Genomic DNA, 24109 nt, shown 5'->3' on the forward strand with positions numbered 1-24109 from the left:
TGTTCAGCAACCGAGCAGGAATCCGATATTTCGGATGAATTTTCTGTTATGTATAAGTGTGTTGCAGGGAAAGCTGGTTTGTGGCTCCGTCTTCTTGTAGGAACCATGGGTTATCAGAAGTTGAGTAGCCAGTTGGGAGTTGGGTGCAATGAATTCGAGAATGTTTCTCTGTGGGCGGTCTGTCAGAAAGCCAGACCATCACGAGACTTTAGGTTTTGGATTGAGTAAATGATCATATTGTAAGGGATTCTTTTATTTTTTAGTTTTTAGAACCCTGTGAGGGTTGGTTACTGTTGCCTTGGAAAGGGTAGGGTTATGCTCGGGGATTGTAGTTTAAGTTATTTCGCTTGTAAGGAATGAGAAAAAACAATTTCGAGGGAGAAATCAAATTTAAGTGGGAGGGGGGGGGGGGGGAGTTGTAACATCCCATATAAAATATAATAATTAAATAATATACTTGGAACCCGAGAAGCAATTTGTATTATTATTTTATATTATTATAATACAAGATTAAATAATAATTAGTGGGGTGTTGGTTTCGGGAAGCCAAATAACAATAATTGAACCTCCAGTGGGTTAAGGTATAATTTCAAGATTAATTTTGAAAAGGATTCTAAAAGTTAGTGTGTAATTAGTAACTTTTTGGCTTATTCTGGAAGGATTTCAGGAGCAGGGGCCAAATGGTAAATTTTGGAATGTGAATTGAAAAGAATAAAGGAGGAGGGACTGAAAGTGACAATATGGGCTAATGTTTGTGTATGGAGCGGGACTTCAAAACCTGCTACCTTCGTTTAACCCTAACCCTAATACAACTCCAGCCGTCACCACCCTTGTCCCTCCAGCCGCAACTCATGTTGCTGCTGTGTTCGGCCGCCGTCTCCTAGCCCAACCGGTGCCGCCCATCGAAGCCCACTACCGGTGCATCCAAAACAACGATGAAGAGCCACATGTGATGTCGGTTTAGTGGGTCGTAGGACCATTTAGTGCCACCGCGGTTTGTTTCCACCGATGTCGTCACTCCAATCGCCATCGAGGGCCCCTAGGAAGAAGCTAATGAAGACCGCTGACGCTGCTGTGACCATCCGCTGCTACGCCTCTCCTGTTACCTTCTTCTTCTTCTTCTTCTTCTTCTTCTTATGGTTGCCGGTATCTCGAAATGACCACTAAGAAGCTACGACGACCACTGTTGCTGTTATTGTGGCTTGACGTCACCGCAAGCGCCGAGATTGTCTGCCATTATGTTTTGTTGCCACCATCATCACACGCCACTAGGTGTGTGGTAGGTCTTATCTCACGATCATAAGAGTTTGTGTTTTGTGTGTGTATTGTGTGTGTGATTGCCTTGGCCGGAGTCACAAGAGGGCCACCACCACCACCGTGAGGTGGTGGCTGCCACTCTCTACCATCGTCTGCAGCTACAAGGTGGTGGTGGGTGTAGTTATGTGAAGTTTATTTTGGGTTATTGTGTGTATTATTGTAATTTTTAACCGGAATAATAACAGAAAAAACTTGAAACCACCACCGTGAGGTGGTGGCTGCCGCCTCCTACCGCCACCGGCCACCGTGTCGGGTGGCAGTGTGCTTTGCCTTGTTATGTTTGATTCGTCTGGGATGCATGAAACCCTAGTGGGCCCAATGAGGCCATAATGGGCCCAAGGAAACCATAACTGACCTAATAAAACCCTAATAGGCCCAATAAGGCCCAAAGTGACCTAAAAGTCCAACCAATTAACTAATGGGCTAGTATTGGGTAGGAAACCCTAATTAGGGTTTGGAAAACCCTAATGGCTTAAAACCCTATTTTTCGGGATTTATCGGGACATGCACGGGAATATTTAGTTGAGTTAAAATATTAATTAATGATCATTGGAAAATTATCCTAAAGCAATATTGGACTTAATAGATTAAGTTCTTAATGGGTTAAGTAAGAATGACTTAACCCTAATCGTCATTTTATGTGAAAACGCTAGTCTCACTCGGGCCTTGAATTGGGCCTTTCTTTTAGGCTTTGGTAACTAGGTTATTAATGGGCCATCCAAGAACAAGCAAATGGACTAGAATAATTTAATGGGCTTTAGAGTAAGGCCCATATGAGGGTTTAGGCCCAATTTGGAAAATTGGGCCATAGTTTAGGTCTTGATGATTATATGATATTGGGACATTGGAAATGCCAAATGTTTGGACTGGACTAAGTAGTTGAGCCTTTAATTATGACCATGTAAAGGTTTGGGCCCAATTTGGAAAATTGTGACATATATTGGGCTTTGGCCCATTACTTGACTTTTACGCCTTCGGAGTGTGAGTTGGAACTTGGGCTTGGATCCCAATTATTAATTGGGTTTTGTTTGATGTTGGTAGTTCGGGAATCTGTCAAGCAGCAGTTGGAGTTTCATCCACGGGACTTCAGCAGTGCCAGGTGAGTTATCCTCAATATACCAATAGGTCTAAGGCACTAAGGCCAACCCTTTATATATTTGTATATGAATTATGGAATGATTTCTTTATTGATTACATCCTGTTAGTTAGGATGGTGGTATACTGATGCTTAGTGACATGGTTAGGTCAATGTCTTGGTTATAGGATGATGCTATGTTAGTGACCGGTTATGTATGTATCCTGGTTATTGAGATGTTGCTATGATTAGTGATCTGTTAGATCGATTTGAATGTTATATGATATGAGCCAGTGTATTTTATTTATGTGAACATGTTTGTTTTATTGGGGGTTGGGTTGAGGCGGTCCTGCTTTATGTTGTAGGCCAATATAACTGGTGAGCAGTCCGGATAGGCTGTAGGCCCTACGAGGTGGTCCAGTCATGTCAAAGGCTCGGGAGCGGTCTAGATAGGTTGTAGGCCCTGTGAGGCAGTCCAATCAGGCTGAAGTCTAATTATGCATGATGTTATGTATTTGTTATATGATATGGTTATATTTGTATGGCATTTGTATTTTTCGGAAACTCACTAAGCTTCGGGCTTACAGTTGTTGATTATGTTTCAGGTACTTCTGATGATCGCGGGAAGGCGAATGCATGATCGTACAATTCCTCACATCTCATGATTTTATGATTTGATTATGGGGATACTCTGATGATTAAACTATTTTGAAAACAAACTATAATAACTTAATGGTTTTAAATGTTTTAAAAAGTTTTAAATTGGCTTGAATTTTATGGGTGTTACACTTTCTTATCGAGTTATTATGGTGGACTCTAAATGGAATAATATGGATCCTATCCATTTGAATATTTTTTTTTGGAGGCTGGGCTTATTCAACATTCCCACTAGAGAGAGACTCTCATCGATGAATTATGGTGGATTCTATTTTGTTCCCTATTTGTACCTCTTCGGTGGAGACATTGATCTTCTTTTTGCACGTTGTTTCCAATTGGTTGAGATTTGGACTCAGATTTATATTCAGTCATAAGTTCAGATTCCTACACATTCGTCCTTTTTATTTTTTTCTATTCTTCCTTGGTCGGATTCTACTCCTTTAAGAAGTGGGCAAAGAAAAGCTTTTGATGCTATGGTTTTGACCACTCTATAGTGTTTATGGAATTTACTCAACTCAAGTATTTTTGGATCGTGTTACCTAGGAAGTCTCTCATTTTGGATGAAGTGGTAGATATGACTTTCTTTTGGATTTCTAATAAGTGTATTAAGCTAAGCTAAGTTGGACTTCTTGGCTTCACAATTTTCCTTTTGTTTTTATTTTGTTGTAATATTTTTTTTTTTTTAGTTTCTTGCTAGCTTTTAATAAAAATTCCGCTCTTTCAAAAAAAAAAAAAAAAAGTAAGTTAATTCATTTTTGGCCCAATGTTTATCAAGTAAATATGGAATTGATCTTGGTTTATGCCTATACATCCTCGAGTTCCTGACCATATAGATTTTTCCTTCATTTTTAAGAAGCTAGTATGGAAAATGAAAAACCGGTAAGTGGCAACCGGAAAATGCCTAGTCACGGGTCGTGTGAAACTTGGAAAATGGCAATTTTAACAAGTTACGAGCAAATATTGTCCAAAAAAAAAAACAAGAATAAGAAAATCCATATTTAAAATGTGTTGAAAATTGACATATAACTCCACTTTAATTAATTAACTTAGAGGATTTTATAGAAATAACTCTAAATTTATGTACTTACATCATCTACTTCTACTGTTTCACATCAAATTTAATAAAATGAAGGGCCACATGTGAATAATTTTCTACACTAGAACAAGGAACAAGGAAACTATAACATAAAGGATAAAGGTGTAAAAATACGACAATTTATATTAAAAAACATTTTATTTTATTGATTTTATTTTAAAAGATGTGTTTGCAAAATTAATATTTGATTTTTTATATTATAAATTGTAATGAAATAATTATCTTCGTCAATCATCCGATTCAACTATTTTTGTTATTAAAGCATTAATTTTGGTTCATTAATACCAACCAATTCAAATTTTATGCATTTATTAAAATCCAACCCAACATTATATTTTATTATTATTATTATTATTATTATTATTATTATTATTATTATTATTATTATTATCGTACAAACGATTCAGTGAAAGCCTCACCATAATATTTCAATAGTGATTCCGGGTTCGAGCTTCATTACAAGACAAACTTAATCCTATTGAGAGTTTTATGGAAAATTTACCACACATGAGGCATAATTGCAAGACGCAAACTTAATAGGTTCAAAGATTTGAACTTTTGACCTCAAACGCACAGAGTATGAAACCCGGTACATCAATTCAACTAGGTTGGACACACATGATTTTTTATTATAAAATATTATTAACTATAAGCAACATTTTATTACTTATAAGATTATAAAAAAATTATTAAAGAAGAAAAGAAGATAAACTATTATTATTGTTGTTAACTTATTTTTATAGTGTGAATATATATATATATATATATATATATATATATATATATATATATATATATATATATATATATATATATATAAAAGTTAGTTCAAATAAAAATACTAAATAGTGTAAAAAGGTAAAAACATTATGTTTATGTTATTATTTTGCAATGAACGTTATATATGTGTAGTATTGAAGTCATTCCAATGCGAATATTGACTTTTGATTTTTCATATATTCATTAGAATGTTATTTTTCTATTATAAATTTTGTGTATATGATTCAAATATTAGCTTTAATGTGTGATTATTCATCTATTCATTGCTGAATAATGACATAAAGCAGAAGATACAAAAATCATTACAGAATAATCACTTTAATTATTGTTTTTATTTGAACCATCTTCCCCCTCTCTCTCGTTCTTTCTCTCTCTCTCTCTCTCTCTCTCTCTCTCTATATATATATATATATATATATATATATATATATATATATATATATATATATATATATATATATATAGAGAGAGAGAGAGAGAGAGAGAGAGAGAGAAAAGAAGAAGAAGAAGGCTCAATTGAGAAAAAAAAAGTTAAGAATGCAAGAATGAATATGAGCAACTTATTTCGAATCTAACGCTTAAACGTTCAAGCGTATCAAAACGACGAAAAACTGTAACGTCCCAAAATATTAAGCAAAAATTTCATTTTTAAAAAACCAAAACATTCATTCGTTAGTTCAAAATACAATTGAAGTGTAATGTATTCTCCAAAACATTAGAATGAATTATAAAAAGATAGTGTCTAATGAAAACTGTAGGGGATACAGTACGATCAGGCCATGCCCTTCCCTTTGAACCAGAAACATTTAGACATGAAACCCTAAGCGCAAAGCTTTGCGAGTTCCCCAAAATACCACATGCCATACATATTAAAGGGCCCAACCCTAGTGCTATATTTCAATCCATGTGAATGCTATGATCCAATCATAGTCTTATAGTCACTTCCGTTGCTACAACCCAACTCCAGTCATTCCTGACCTAATCCAACCATGGTCTTCCATACAAGTTCTATGATCCGACCACAGTCTTTGATATAAATTTTGTGGTCCAAGCATGGTATTTCATAGAAGTTCTATTATCCAACCACAAGCTTTCATGCAAGAGTCACAAATACAATCTAGAATCCTACATAGTATAGCGAGAAGACTCACCTCACACTCGAATCATAAAACCAAAACTTGGATAATCGAGAAACCGGTGCTACAACCCAACTAAAGAAACATCTAAGGTCAAACCTTTGTCTACCTTATAAAACTAGCAATTTGACAAAAAGTCAACCAGATCATATATTCAACAATCAAAGTTAACTCAGAAGTTCACCACGATGTGGCCAACTAATGGCCACATCGTGGTAGCTAAACGAAAAAACAGTCACGACTTTCCCCTTCACTACGTCATTGCAAGCATCTTGCCACGTTGTGGTTCCTGCATCTGGACAACTTAATGGATAAAGTCCTTAATTTGTTGATCCCTTTGTTCATACTTTCCAGGAAGCTTCTTGGTCCAGTAAAGTTCCATAAAAATCTGAACTTTGTGGAAATGCAAGACCCATGCATGTCCCTCACTCAAGGTAGGCCAAAAGATGAAAAAATAACCAAAAGCACATGCGAGACTTACAAATATCATTTAGCCTCTAGATCCAGAAGGTATTATGGTCAAGGGAACTTAGTGAGTTATAAAGTTGCAAACTTTATCTCATTCAAACATTCAAATCTCAACTATGAACCAAAACATGCAATTAATCTTAGATCTATAAGAAACGACCAAAAAAGATCAAGTCATGATGACTTACAAAGGTCTAGAAGATGTTAACAGGGGTGTATCTTAGTTTCTTGATGATTTCCAGTACTAAAGCTTCTTCTTCTTTCTTCAAAGATTACAAAAACACCAAGAATGAGCTCAAAATTTTGAAAGGAGGATAGGTTTAGACAAAAACACTTTGGAGTTGATGGAGGTTGGGGGTAGCAGAAATCCTAGCCATCATTTCCCATAAATAGGCCTTCAATCTAAAATTTTGGGGTTTACCACCCAACCATCAACATGTCATGGCAAGCACCTAGCCACATTGTGGTGGCAAAATGAACCACACATTTTCTTTTTAGCAACACCACGTTAAGGTAGACCTTTCACCACATCGAGGCCACCAAAATTCATTAATTAGAAATATAAAACTTGTACTTGAAACTGAACATTACAACGTTTCCCCAGTTGAATCATATTTCGTCCTCGAAATCTGCTACTGCAAACAACTCAGGGTAATGCTCCCTCATCACGTCCTCAACTTCCCAAGTCCATTTGGAACCCCTTCGGTGCTACCATTGCACCTTCATGAAACTTACTACCTTGTTGTCCAAGGTCTTCATCTTCTTATCAAGAATCACAACCAGTCTCTCTACATAATTTAGGAGGTCATCAACCTGATGAATGTCATCCAAGGTAACCACTGCGGTATCATTGGCCAAACACTTGTATAACTAAGAAAATGAAAGGTATTGTAGATCTGATTAAGCTTTGTAGGAAGATCTAGTCAATAAGCAACCTTTCCCACTTAGGAAAAGACACTGAAAGGACCAATGAATCTGGGGCCCAACTTACCCCATTTCCGAAATCGGATGGCACCTTTCTAAGGTGACACTTTTAGAAAAACAAAATCCCCCACCTAAAACTCAATATTAGAATAACGTTAGTCAACATAACTCTTCTGTGTGCTCTGCACAGTTCGTATCCTACCATGCACCTGCTGAATCAACTATGTGGTCTTGATCACTACCTCAGTAACCCCTATCGATCGCTGACTGACCTCACCCTAAAAAATCTGGTTCAGCATTTCCTCCCATACAACAACTCAAAGAGAGGCATACCAATGATGGCGTGGTAGATGTTGTTGTAGGAGAAGTCAGCTAAAAGAAGATAAGTATCCCAGCTCCCACCAAAATCCGACACTTAAACACGAAGCATATCCTCGAGTGTCTGAATGATCGGCTCACTTTGTCCATCAGCCTATAGGTGGTAAGTGGTACTGTAAAGGAATCAAGTACCTAACTTCGTGAAACTTCCTCCAAAATATAGAGGTAAAACAGATGTCATGATTTGAAACAAAAAAAAAAACGGGAACCCCATGACGTGTAGGTACCTCCTTTATGTAGATTCCGGCTAGGTCTATGCGGATGAGCTCTCCTGGATCGGGATGAAGTGGGTGCACTTGGTCAACCTATCAACAATAACCCATATAGAATCAACCCCACATTTCATATTGGCCAACTTTGTGATGCAAACCATGGTAATCTCCTCCTATTACCTCATGTGAATGTCTAACGGTTGCATCTTGCTGTAGGGACTTTGATGTTTGACCTTTACTTTCCTACCAGTCAAGCACTGCTCTATATACCAAGATATCCCCTTCTTCATACAGGGCCACCAATAGTTTAATCTCAGGTCTCTATACAACTTTATAGTTCCCGGATGGATCATAATCTTTTACTTTTGCGATTCTTCCAACAACATCTTCCGAATAGTTTAATCTCAAGTATATGTCTCTAACATCAACACTAGTCGTCTTGCGAATCAAGGCATCGACCCCTACGTTATCCATCCCAGGAAGATACAAAATCTCACAATCATAATCCTTCACCACATCCACCATCTGCGTTGTCTCATATTCAGGTTCAGATGATCCATCAAATATCTTATATTCTTGTGATCTGTATAGATAGCACATCAGAACCCATATAAGTAACGCCTCCAAATCTTTAGGGTGAAGACCACAACCCCCAACTCTAGATCATGATTAGGATAGTTCACCTCATGAGGCTTAAACTGCCTCGAAGCATAAGCAATCACATAGCCCCTTTGCATAAGTACTGACCCAATCCCATAACCGAAGAATCACAATAAACCACAAAATCATCCATACCCTCAGGAAGGGTCAATATTGGAGCCTCACACAACTTGTGCGTTAATGTCTTAAATGTCACCTGCTTCTTTATTCCACACTGAAAATTGACATTCTTCTTTGTCAACCAGATCAAAGGAACTACAATTTTAGAGAAATTATGAATACATCTCCGATAATACCCCACTAAACCATGGAAGCTATAAATCGCAAATGGAGACCTCAGGTGCTCCCACTACATCATGACCTTGATCTTGGAAGGATCGACAAAGATACCATCTTGGTTAATGAGGTGACCTAAGAACTGCACCTCATGCAATCACAACTCACATTAGGAGAACTTTGCAAAAAACATCTCCCTCCTCAAAGTCTCAAGAACCTCTCTTAAATGCTGCTCCAGATGCTCCTGGGCCTTAGAGTAGACCAATATATCATCGATAAAAACAATCACCAACCGGCCCAACATCATCCTAAACACACGATTTATGAGGTCCATGAATGTTGTTGGTGCGTTGCTGAGCCCAAAAGGCATCACCACAAACTCGTAATGAACATAACTAGTCCCGAAGTCCATCTTCCGTACATCCACATCATGGAACCTCATCCGATGATACCCCGACCCCAAATCAATATTTGAGAACCAAGATGCACCCAGAAACTGATCAAACAAGTCATTGATCCTTTGAAGTGTATCAGTTATTCACCGTTAACTTGTTTAACTCCTATTAATCAATACAAATATGGTAACATCCAAACTTCTTCTTCACAAACAGAATTGGTGCTCCTCATGGTGAACTGCTCGGCCTGATAAATGATGGGTTTCAAGTCTCTTTAGAATCAAACAAAAGGTAGTGGAAACAACAAATAATTTGATCTAACACTTGAAGCATATGGTTCTAACTCAAATAATCAATGCAACTTGTTAGAACTTAATAGAACAAAAAACATAATGTGAAATCCCTAATTTTTAGAATGGAAAAAATTCCTTTACGCTTTGAAAATCATAATATCCTTTAATGCGGAAATTCTGAGTTCATTAAAATAATTTGAGTACAAATTATTGTATCAAAATAATAAAAATAAAATTATGTCATAATCGATATACGACATATGTTACAACATAAAGTCCTAATGGTACTGAACTCTATTCCATCTCTTCTTTTTAATCACTTAGCATCCTACTGAAGTCATCATCAATCTTAAGACCGCTACCTTTGATACATATAAACTGAGTGAGACAGGTTGCGAAACATATTGAGATACATAGGGTTTTTAATCCATATATCTCAAACCTGCAAAACCAACTATTATCATTAACACAAATATATTATATCTATGACACAATCTACCCGATCACGTCGACACTTACATAATGATCATATATAATGATCTTACGTGATCTAACATAAAGGATCAATGTGAACAACAAGTTGATTGAAATGGAATAAATCTCATCATTGAACCTCTGTTCAAAAATACCACAAGAAAATTAAGTCATGAGTGGTTATCCAAATAATTGTGTCTAGCAGTGGTCTGACCCTTATCCGACAAAAATAACATTAGACATACTGTGACATCCCCAATTTCACAGCCAGAAAAGACCGATTTAGTTTATGACTTTTATAATTAAATCAGAGTAATCCTTTAATTAAAAGTGTGGTGGAATTTGTTCCCAAAACAAAATATGATAAAAAGTTTATCAAAGCATTTCTTAAAGAAATGTATTTTTATTATATATCAAAACATTAGGATGTCATGTTCCGGTACAGACCAAAAGCATAAACAATACATTATAAGCCTTACAACAGTTATTTACAACTACTGACCTATAATCCAAAAATTCCTCGTCATCATCCAAATTATGATTTGGGTCCACTACCTGTAAAACAGAAAGCTGAGTGGGTCAGGCTTTCGAGCCTGGTGAACATATAGGGTTTCCAACCCATAAATAATAATAAATTTATTAATTTCATCAACCAACGATAACCCTGATTACCCATTCCTGTTATCCTCACTTTACGTCCCTAAACACCTATACAAGGGACATATTCTAAGGACTTTATCATTGGGATGGACTTTACTGCTAAGGGGATTCCTCAGCCATATATGTCCGTAAGGCAACCATGAGGGGGATGGAGTACACCAGTGAACATCAAGCCCACAAACACCTACAGGTTGCGAGCCTGCCATCGTTCCAACTGGACTATCTAGACGAGTCCATGGTCGTCATCCATACTCCTCTCATCATTTTATCACACACCAACTATTTCATCTACCTATGTTATACCCAACATATTTGTATATATATATACATATATATATATATATATATATATATATATATATACAATTGAAAACTTGTATAAAAATCCATTCAACATCCATCTCAAATAAACAAACAATATATATAAACATAGCACGTATTTTATATAAAATACTTCATATTTATGTGTGACACGAAAGTGACTATACACTCACTTGATTTAATGATAATAGGGCAGCACTTCGTTTCTTAAAATGATCATTTCTGATAAAACCGGGGGCACTAATGAAAAACTGGGCTCTGCGAGGTTGGAAATTCAAAACCGAAAAGATAAATTTTTTTGAGTCTCTAGGAACCTCGGGGCATGTTTCGGGTGTTGGAAATGATACTGGGGCTTCGGGGGAAGTCAAAACGATAAAAATATTGATAAAGGGGTGAAAAATGCCAAATTTGTCATTCTAGCCGGGAAATCTTGCAACCCCCTATTTATAGGGTGCGAGACCAAATTTTGAATGGCTGAGAAGACTCCACGTGACATCTACGAGGCTTGGATGCGAAGGCGTGTCGGATGCGAGGGTGAGGCACGTGGCTCGCTTCGGAATTGCCACCTGTGCGAGGCGTGTCTTATTTCGATTGGACCTCCCTTCGGTCGTATCAGCAGTTGACACGAGGCGGACATGCGTCGGTCTCGGACTGGGCCACGCTTCGGACTCATCATCAGTATAGGGGCACCACGTAGGCTCGCATGTGAGGGTGACGTGGCTGAACCCCAACTTTGCGAAATTCCTTGGTTTTAGCATTTTTTTTCTTGAATTTTGTGTCTTAAACATATAAAATCCATAACTTTCGCATATAGGCTCCGTTTTTGACGTTCTTTATATGCACACGTAGGTGAAATTACGATCTACAACTTTCGTTTAGACTCCGTCGGCTAATTTTGAATTTATTTTTAATATTATTATTTTCAATAGACCGGGACTGGAAAATCCGTTAAAAATTCATAACTTCTTCATCCGACATCCGTTTTCGTCTGTCTTTTTACCATTGTACTACTATTGACGAGACCTTCGATTCTCGTTAGGTGGTATTGGCTAAAAATCATTCGATCTAAAATTCAACTTTTTAGCTGTCTACTACTAAGCTGAAAGTTAGAAAAATCATAACTTCCTCATATGAAATCAGATTTGGGCACGCTCTCGGTTTAACGAACACTACGACTTTCGTTTAGATTGCTAAGGCTAAAAAGCACTTTATCGTAAATTCACCTTTTACGCTTCCCGGTGCCATGCCGGTTCTGTCGTGAAACTTCGACAGGTCATAACTTCTTCATTATAACTCAGATTTCGGTATTCTTTATATCTCCGGAATCCTTGTTTCGGCCACTACAACTTTCTTAAAAGATATTGACTTTATTTAATATTTATTTTCAACGTTTATTTTTATTATTAATTAATTAAATCATAATAATTAAGCAAATAAGCACATCATTCACATAATATTCACATAAGTCCTCTTTATTACTTCAAAATGAGTTACAAAGGTTGACCTAGAAAATTACACCATTATTAATGCTTTAGCCCAAAAACACGGGCGTTACAAATACCTATTAATTATGTATTACAGACACATTCTATTTGGCAGTCTACAAAGTTTCCTTAATTACTTAGTGAAAGGAAACACTAACACCTGAAGCTCATTAAAAGAAAAGGCAGGGGAGTACTTGTATAGTACTCCAGAATGCTCTCAGACCCGGAAATGTAATAATTCCAAAAAGGACTTTGTACATGATAGTACTTCTAGCACATTATAGTACCCTGATATGAGTAGGATTCGTACCCCATCACATAATGATAACGTAGCACAAGTAGTACCTAAGAAACATATTTCTAATCTATGTTCCAAGTTTACATACACCTCGACATGAAACTACCCCAACATCTAAGCTTAATTGAGCTAAGCATCCCTTTTATGTCTTAGGGTATAACTAAGATTCCTTTAACTTTACTCAATATAAGCATATTTTCTAAGCCTTATCATTTCACTAGGCAAGATTTCCATGCTTAAAATCACCATCCAATACCTACACAGTATAGGAAACACTATTCTAACCTAGTGTGTACATTTAACATAGAGTATTATATATATACATATATATATATATATATATATATATATATATATATATATATATATATATATATATATATATATACTTTCTCCGAAATAATACTTCTATTATTATTATTATTATTATTATTATTATTATTATTATTATTATTATTATTATTATTATTATTATGTAATAATATTATATATTCATCATAACACATATAGAACCATACTTATTCACACGTCATATGTTGTCAAATATATATCTAACATATATTCCAATCAATAGGCATATATTTCACATATAAACTTTCAAAAAAATATTTAATTCTTTAATTAGTACTTGTATCCAAATCATGTTCATGAAAGTAACTATGCACTCACCTGAATTAGGTGGAAGGTCCTTGGGAAATCTAGCTCCTCTACTATCTCTTCAGCTTATCTTTTCCAACATCCTAAATATGAATATTACTATGCTTCATTATACATTTGTATTTATACTATTTCATGGATTCCACAACATTCCCACTAAATACAACAAGATCTATCAAATAAGGAATAATTAGGTAAGAACATATCGGGGGCAGGAGGTCCATTTGGTATACAAAGTATATTGTTTGGAAATCCCACTTTAAACACCTTCATAGATCTATCGTAGACAACATTCCCCAAAGTAGATCAATAAGTAATATGACATCGGATTACTGATATATCTTGTTTATAGGTTCATAATAACGATAATGAACATAAACATAAGTTACACTTCAAACATAACAAGTGTAGCCTAACTTAAACAGTTTCTAGTGAAAACCGGGAAGTCGCAGGTAGAACTCCGACCCGAAAGCTCCTCTTCATCCGACTCCTAGATATCTTAGAACCACACTAAAATGCTCTAAAGTACGAAAAATTTAGACTCAAGGAAGGAAAATGTCTCAAAGAAAATGAGACAAAATGTTGTCGGAGAAATGGCTTAATTCGTAGCATATATATATATATATATATATATATATATATATATATATATATATATATATATATATATATATATATATATATAGAGAGAGAGAGAGAGAGAGAGAGAGAAATCTACAAAAAAGTCCCAATATTTTAGGTCAGTTTACGATTTAGTCCCAAATTAAATTTTGTTTATAAAAAGGACAAATTACCGGCTAAAACTTCAGAATAACCCTTCGTGTCCGGTTTCACAGATTTAGCCGGTATCTCGTTTTTTTCGTTAATTAATCCAAAATTTGGGGTTTTTTCATTAATTAATCAAAATTTTAGGGCTTTTTCATTATTTATTACCAATAAACCAAAGTATTTGGACTTTTCTAAATATTACCTTTAAACTAATATATATTATATGATCTAATTTAATATGTACTATTCCATGTCTTCTTTCTTATGCTCTTCTAGGGTCACCGTGTGTTTTTATCGGTGTCGTCAAACTCAACAACAAAAATCTCAGTCACAAGCCTCGTTAACTCCATCGATTTCCCAAAATTATCCATTCATAACTCTATGATCATCTTTCAATCTCCAAATAAAGAACGGAGAAAATCCTTGTTGATTATGTGGATGTCCCTATTACCTAACCTTGATTTAAACCGTGGTTCCAACACTTGGATGTTCCTGTTACATAACCATGACTTGAATCCTATTTCGAACCCATATACTATTCGCATTGTCCATAGTGTTGTTCCCAACACAATACGAATCCAGCATGGTTTAACCACTGATACCTTGGCTTAAGTCTTACATGACCCTTGTTTCCTTACAATAGGGCTTGAAAACCATGAAGAATGAACCATTAAGCTTAAAAAACTCAACATAGGTAAAAAAATCAACTCGATATTATGTACTAAAAACCATGAAGAATGTTAACTCTAATTGTAAAAAAATGTCAACAAGCTATCCATCATAAACTATTAAAATATTAATTTGGTATACCTACGAGCTACGGTTCCAACACTCGGATGTTCCTATTACCTAACCGTAACTCGAACCTTATTTCGAACCCATACACTAATGGCATTGTCCATAGTTTTGTTAACAACAAAATATGAATTTCCAAATGGTTTAACCACTGAGACCTTGGCTCAAGTCTTACTTGAGCCTTGTTTCCTTACAATATGTGTAACATCCCAACTCCCAAGTATAATATATAATTAATTTATATTCGCGTCGTCTGATCAACTTGACGAGTTGGAGGCCCCAACTCGCCGAGTAGAGAGTGTTAATGGTCGCGTAATTTCAAGAGTCTACTCGACGAGTTGGAGGACCCCAACTCGACGAGTAGGAGCTGAGTGTGAAAACCCTAATTTTTAGGGTTTGTGTCCTATTTAAAGGACCTTAAGCCTTCATTTCCACCTCCCTTATCATCTTCACACTTTGAGAGAAACCCTAATTGAGCTATATGCTTGTAGGAGAGAAAGAGGGGCTAATATTGCATATTGTAGTGCATTTTTTGGAAGTAGATTGAGGAGAAAAAGGCTTAGGATGAGAAGGAGATATTGGATCCATCAATAAGATTGTGTTCTAATCTTTATCAAAAAGTTCATCATTTATTGGTTTTTGTCTTGCCAAAAACTAATTCATTTTGGAAGCCCCAAATAGACTAAAATGTAATAATGACAATAGTTGTGATGTTACGTTTAAGTCATAATGACAGTTGGTGTGATATTACAATAATTGTCATTATTATGTTTTAGTCTATTTGGGGCTTCCAAAATGCTTTACTTTTTGAAAAAAAAAACCAATAAATGATGAACTATGTGGGATTCATCTTACGTTGGGGCTTCTATATTGTTGTAAGGAAACAATGGTCAAGTAAGACTTGAGCCAATGTATCAGTGGTTGAACATGTGAGATTCGTCTTTTATTATTAACAACACTATGGACAATGCCATTAGTGTATGGGTTCAAGTCATGATTAGGTAATAGGAACATCCAAGTGTTGGAACCACGATTTAAGTCATGATTAGGTAATAGGTACATCCACGTAAACAGCAAGGATTTTCTTCGTTCTTTATTTGGAGATTGAAAGATGATCATAAAGTTGTGAATGGATAATTTTGGAAAATTGATGGAGTTAACGAGGCTTGTGAGTGAAATTTTTGTTGTTAGGTTTGACGACACCGATAAAAACACACGGTGAGCCTAGAAGAGGATAAGAAAGAAGACATGGAATAGTACATATTAAAGTTGATCATATAATATATATTAGTTTAAAGGTAATCTTCAGAAAAGTCCAAATATTTGGGTTTATTGGTAATAAATAATGAAAAAGCCCTAAAATTTTGATTAATTAATGAAAAAGCCCCAAAATTTGGATTAATTAACGAAAAAAGACGAGATAGCGGCTAAATCTATGAAACCGCCACGAAGGGTTAATCCGAAGATTTAGCTGGTAATCTGTCCTTTTTTGTAAACAAAATTTAATTTGGGACTTCATCGTAAACTGACCTAAAATATTGGAACTTTTTTGCAGATTTCCCTATACATACATACATATATATATATATATATATATATATATATATATATATATATATATATATATATATATATATAGGGATTTTAGGGAGGTGCGTTATGCCTAGGCGCGTCACGTCTGGCGATGTACCTGTCTCTCTTGCTCTCACATGTCATCTTCTCAGTGGTCCCTATTGTCGAGGCAGTTGCTACTCAAACTTTGCGATGTATCATGAATTTATGGAGTCACGTCATCAGCGAACCTTTGTCTCTATTCATGCCACATGGCTCCCTCTGTGTGGTGCCACGTCATCATTTTCACAAATATTTTTTTTCAAATTTCAAAAAATCATAATTTTGACCTACGAGTTTAGTTTTGTACATTCTTTATATCCCTAGAATCCTTTCGATGAGCTCTACAACTTTCATTTAGGTCTCAACAGCTAATTATCAACCTATTTTAAATTTATATTGTTATAGACATTAAATTGTTAATGTCCATGCGAATGTCATAATTCATTCATACAAACTCCATTTTCAAATTTCTTTGTAGCGACGGATTCATATGTACTAGATCTTCAATTCTCGTTTACATTGTTTTGGATGATCATCAAATGATTTTAATTTTAGTTTCATTGTCTAGCACTGCTGTATTAAAACTTTGAAAAATCATAACTTTCTAATATGAAGTCAGATTTTTACGTTCTTTATATGCACACCGTCACTTTTACGATTACTACGATTTTTGGTTAGATTACTTAGGCTAACAAGCAACCTCTCTCCGATTTGCGTTTTACGATGCACTTTTCCATATAGGGCTGAACGTGAAACTTCAAACAATCATAACTTTTTCATATAAAGTTAGATTAGAGAATTCTATTGCCCAGATAATTTTCATCACGATTACTAAAATTCTCATTGAGATTATTTATCTAAAATTATCCTTTATCAAATATGTTATTCTACTGCTCATTGATATTTTATTAAATATTATGTATTACATAATATTTGGTCTCATGATGTGTAAAAAATATATAATTATATAGTACACAACGCTTACAATGAATGATTATCCTATTTTAGGATTTTAATTATTTATAATTATCTCATAAGTGTTTAGCTTGAATTTGTGGGTGTTACACATACCTTTCATTTCTTTGAAGGTTTCTTCTTTTGATGAGCCAGTTGATCAGACTAGAGAACCCAAAGGAGAGTTTATCTTCTGTAATCGCACCCAAGACACAAACAAGAAACATATCAAAGAAATCCTTAAATCACAACAGAAAATAAAAATGAAGAACTAGGTTCTGCCACAGACCACGATGTGGTAAACGATCTGCCACGACATGGGAATTGCACTTCTAGATTCTTTAGGGTTTTTGAGGGTTCCAAACTATTTCAACTGAGAGGTGTATCTTTCAGATCTCAAAACCAGATTTGGAGCCCTCTATTTTTAGGGATGTGATTTGAAACCCTAGAGATAATTACCAAATATAGTAATAATTATCTATGGTGTACAAATCATTATAGAATGTTCCATATTCCATTTATCTAATATTAATTAATTAAGAAAACAAGTCCCTCATATACATATCTTTTCATTGTGCTTTATTTTTATCATTGCGTGTAATCCAAAAAGACACTACTGCCTATAGTAATATTATCAGGCTCCTTCTGGATATGGGCACTAATCTCCATCAGTTTCTACTTACAGTTAGGCATCAAATAGTACTTACTAGGACCAACAATTAGTTGCAATCGCAACTACTATACTTATAGCAACCCTGCTATAAACAACCTTAAGAATAATAACTTCAAATTCCTTTGATCTTCATGATACCTCATTATGAACTAGAGACATGGATAAACATTCAATCTCAGGGTTCAAGATTATGTTTCCCGATACTGACATGTGATAATTTTAGACTAACTGTTGAATCTGACCAACTCAGTTCCAGCTCGGCCAATCATATATTGTCAACACCAAATAAACGAAGGCCCCGCATATATCTACTTCTCCATTTATGGCAGAAGGATCAAATAAACTTTAACTACATTGGTTAGTACTATTCCTCATGAAATACATTGTCAAACCCAATATAGATGCTAATTACCGACACCATTGGGGAAGAACCAGGATACAACAAATTGTAGAACAAAACCTCATGTGTTTCCATTTGAAGAATATGAAAAATAGTTGTCTTAATTTACTCATGAAGTGATCCATGGAGTAATATTTAAGTGTGGTTACTCTAATATTTCAAATCTCCATTTTCAAGTACTCATCAGTATTGGTCGCAGGGCTTTGCAATGTTCACCTCTATGAACAATCTACGAATACTATGAAATCTTAATTCACTACCAACTTCCAGGAGTAGGATTGATTGTGGACGTTCATATAATAGATTATTCTATAAGTGATTCTAAACATAAAAAAGTTGGAACATAGATAATATAAACAAACATAGTAACTTGTTATTAGCACTACCAAATCATAAATATTCAAAATGTTCCAAAATACTGAACTACAAATTGTGTTATCAAACTAATTCACTAACAAATATAATGGCAATAAATCTAGTATGAGCATCATGCATAATCTCTGACAATATTTTGATGAATAGATCTGTTGGATTGTCTCCAGATGGAGCTCGGCTCACAATAATGTCTCCATCTTCAACTAGCTTCCTTATTAGGTGGAACTTTCTCTTTATATTCCTTGTGCACTTGTGATCTCGATGTTCTTTAGTTACGGAAACTACACCTTTACTATCATAAAAGATCTCAAGCGATTCATATACGTTTGGAACCACACCTAAATCATTGGTGAACTTCTTTAGCCATATTGTTCTCTATCCGCTTTATTGGATGCATCCCACTCTATAGTTGAGTCTTATATAGTCTGTTTCTTGGAACTTCTCGAAGTCACTCCTCTTCTATTCAATGTGAGCACAAAACTAGACTGTGATCTTTTGTCCTCCCAAGATAATTTTGAATGTTCTTGACTACAATCCAATGAATTTCACTAGGATTGGCCTGATAATGACTCGACACACTAATAGCGTATGATACGTCTGGCCTAGTACATATCATGGCATACATGATCGATCGTATAGTAGAAGCATATGCAATTGGACTCATCCTATCTAGTTCTTCACTAGTATTGGAACATTTGGTTTTATTCGCTTACATCTATCCCATAGATCATGATACCAAATATGTAGGCAACTTCTACCAAGTCCTTCATAGCGAAACTCTTCCTAAGCCATGCTTTTACACTATTAAGTATTGGGATGTCGTTTCCTATAAGTAGAATGTCATCGACATACAAGAAGAGAAAGACAACTACCCTCCCAGTAGATCTAACATATACACAATGTTCATATTCAGTTTGCGAGAAACCAAACTCATTGATTTTATCATTAAAGCATATGTTCCACCTGCGAGGTGCTTATTTGAGTCCATAAATAGAATTCTCAAGCTTACATACCATATTAAGAGACTTGGACTATACAAAACCTTCTCGTTGAGCCATGTAAACATCATCAACGAGTTTCCCATTAAGGAAAGCCATTTTTACATATATTTTCCATATTTCATAGTCATGAAATGCAGATATGGCTAGTAATATCCTAATAAACTTAATCATAGCTTCTGCTGAGAAAGATTCCACATAGTCATTTCCTTAAGTCTGAGTGTATCAATTTGCAACCAATCAAGCTCTATAAGTCTATACGTTCCCATCTGTCAGTCTTCCTCTTGATGACCCATCTACACCCAATGGTTTTAAGGCCAGGGGTAGGATCAACCATGTTCCATACTTAGTTATCATAAATGGACTAAATCTTGATATCCATCACCTTTATCCATTTAGCAGCCTCTAGGCTCACCATGGCTTCCCGATAGTTGTACGACTTGTTATCACCTAACAGATTGCCATCCTATGGAGTAATATGGAATTCATAAAATTCTGGTTAACGATGTTTTGTATGAGATCTATGAGGTGGAGGTGAAGGTATATTAGATTCCTCATTAGGTTGTTCAGCTTCTTGTTGAGGTATAGTGTCAACTGTAGGTTCTCCATTGGTTGATTCTTGAATCTCATCAAGATCAATCTGGCTCCCACTAGTTTCTTCAGCCCTCTCTTAAGAAAGACTACCCTATGAGCAAAAAAGGTGTTGTTCTCAGTAGGATTGTAAAACAAGTATCCTAAAGACTTTTTGGCATAACCAATGAAGTAACACCTTTTGGATATGGGTTGAAGTTTGTAGAGTGCTTCTCAATGAACAAAAGCCTTATAGCCCCATACTTTAATCTATACAAGAGAGGGAAAAGTCCCTTTCGACATTTAGAATGGTATTTTCTTAACCTTATTAGTTGGTATGTGGGACACGATTCGAAGCATATGGGACACGATTCATGATGTCTTACATAAAGACTAAACCAGTCTTTTGCTATAATATTTCCATTTCAATTTGTCAAGTTCTCATAATTCAGATTATGAAAAGGGATGCCGTAATCATAATCGAATTTTAGAACGCAAATAACGGACCCATATATTAGAATTTTCATATGTTGAGCCATTCCAACATAACATTCATATATATACTTGACTAGATACGATTAAAACCTCTATCTAAGCTTTTAGATTTGAGATGAAGTATAATTTCCTCTCCCTTAATTATAGCAAAAGAACTCTTTCCTAATTGGAACCTTTTGTTTTCTATAATTAACATTGCTAACTTGCAACCTTTATCATAATTATCATGCTCCCACTAACATGATGATTATTAGCATAACACTTATGCTCCCACTAGCTTTGACATGTACTCAGAAATTAGCTGGACTTCTAGAAATCAATACTTTATTGACTTTCTTACCAAAGTTCAGATTTCTGATACTAGATTGCTTTGATAAAACTTTATCAATATCATACGCCTTATCTTAGATATCTCACAGGTGTGTCTAAACAATTTTAAGAACTATGAGAAGGGATGCCGTGATCATTGTGTCGATTGTTTAGACCTTTGGCACTTGTCACAAGTCCATGTTAGTGTGCCGGTAAACCACACACGCTCCACTAACGACTTTGAGAATGCAAATATCACAATTGATATCTAGCTAAAATCTACTTAGTGAAAGTGTTTCCTCATCATCATTTTCATGAATCGGAGAGAAACCTTATGACACTTAGATTTAATAGTGTATGTGTTCTTATCCATGTGAATTTGTCAAAACCATAATCACAAGACAAGGTTAGTGACAAATCCAAAATCATGTGGATTGAAGTTGTGCAATTTTAAATTCTTGCCATTTGGCAGCTCAGGTGTTTGCCATTGCTTCCAAGTAGCTGTGCAACCAATTGAGAACTCTCAGAACTCCTATGCAAAGCCAACTTGAATAGGCACAAAAGTTTCAACATGATAGGTTATAAACCTCAAGTCGTGTGCTAGTGAAGGACTTTAGGTTTTATTCTTGATTAAGTCTTGAAACTTTCAAGAGCTTTAAGGATCCCACTAACCTCTTGACATATAAGACTCTCTTGTCAAACATTCAAGAGATAGTGTGGATTCTTTATCAAGACTAACACTTTACATAATTGGCCTTAGTTGGTCTTTGTTTTACCCAAAACATTGCAACTTACCAATTTCAAACGTACAAGAGTAGGAAACTTTTACTCTTACATTTGACAAGTGTTTTAAACCATCTTTAAGACATGTCACTCAAGTTACAATTTTGGAGTATAACTCTAAGACTTGTATTGGAACGAAGTATGACTCATCTTCTTGATTTAACCACTTCAACAATACTCCTCTTCTTAACTATCAGAATGCACTTAGAGCATGAATTGTGATAAGGAATCTAAATCATTATGATGATCATATAACATGATACTAAAGTACTCTCCCATCTTTTCAGACTTGAGAAACTTTTATCTTTCTGCCATACTTTGGTTCTTCTTATTCGTTTTGTCTCACACTAAAACTTCTCCAATGCTACACACTTATACTTAAACTTATAAGTATAACCATATTTACTGAACTTAAGTAAATCATGATGAATAGTCTTCTTTATCTTTTGTGGTGGACTTGACTAGTGCACAAGAATGTGTACTCGATCCCTTAGTCCTTTCCTTATTCACATAAGGAATTAGTCTTAATTTTCCAAGCTCAAACTTCTCATTCATCATACTATACAACTAGCATGATTCCAAGTTTCGGTCCAATTGAACCGTGGGTGATGAGAATCTTTCCTTTTTGGTAATATTAGACACTACCCCAACCGAAAGAATCAAATCCATTTTTCCAATATTTTTATCAGTGAAATCTTATAAACAACAACTTTTCACAAATGTCATTGTAAGGATACTTAAAATAAATAAAATCAAAACCTTTTTCTTTTATTTTAAAACTTTGCCAAAAAACTTATCCTTACAATCCATATGAAAACCTTGTTGTTATCGATTCCTAAGCAATATAAATATCATAACTCTTTAGTAATAGCCCAAAATTCTGATCACCGAACCATGCGATTGAAATCCATCTTCACGAGCATGTACTTAATAGAGTTAGATAGTGGACTTTACCTAAAGTAGAGCCAAATTTATTGACTTTAACATCCTTAGGTAAATTTGGCAGCTTCGCAACCAATGCCCCTTCCTTTGGCAATAGTTACCTATGGACCCTTGATAATGGGACTATCTCAGACTTAGCTTCTCTCTTTACCATTTGGTCAACCGAGTTGACTATGGCCGATCCTTTTCCATTGGGAAGAGAGAGCTTTACTGGATATCCAATGTCATTATTGTAAGATCATTAAGGGTCTTGTCATAGTCTGTTTCATAGGATACCCAAAGGAACTCACTATGTGACTTTGAAAGTGATTGAACCACCAACTTTCACAACACTTTGACACCCAACTCTCCCGACTTGTCAATATGTGACTACATCTCCAAGATGTGATCACACATAGACCTTTTCTTGCCAATAGGGTTTGAGTGACCTTAAACTTTTCAAGAACTTGTGGGATAGGGAGAATAATTGGAGGAGGTGAAAGAAGTATGATTTCCATGGGACATCATCTTCATTTAGGAAAGCTTGTTTCAAGAGATTTGGGAAGATCATAAATGTCTAAACCAGACATCTTTTTGGGAGATATTCAAGATAGTTGATTTAAAGTCCTTTATATGACACCCAATATGAAATATTAAGGCTAGGACCCAACACAATACCTTTATAACTTGGAAGAGGGATTCCGTAATACAAGCTATAAAATATTTGAAGGTAGGTGAATGATGATTCACCAATTTCCACCAAGATAAACTAAATGTATTATTAGGTTTTAATTGGTTTTGAAACTCCTAGATCTTTGAGATTCATTGAAATTTTCAATGGAATGTTTCATTCTTGAGTGTGCCCTTCAGGTTTTGTGACTGGGATGCCGAGG

This window comes from Lactuca saligna, chromosome 3 (assembly GCF_052625555.1).
Source record: "Lactuca saligna cultivar CGN05327 chromosome 3, ASM5262555v1, whole genome shotgun sequence".
Lineage (NCBI taxonomy): Eukaryota > Viridiplantae > Streptophyta > Magnoliopsida > Asterales > Asteraceae > Lactuca > Lactuca saligna.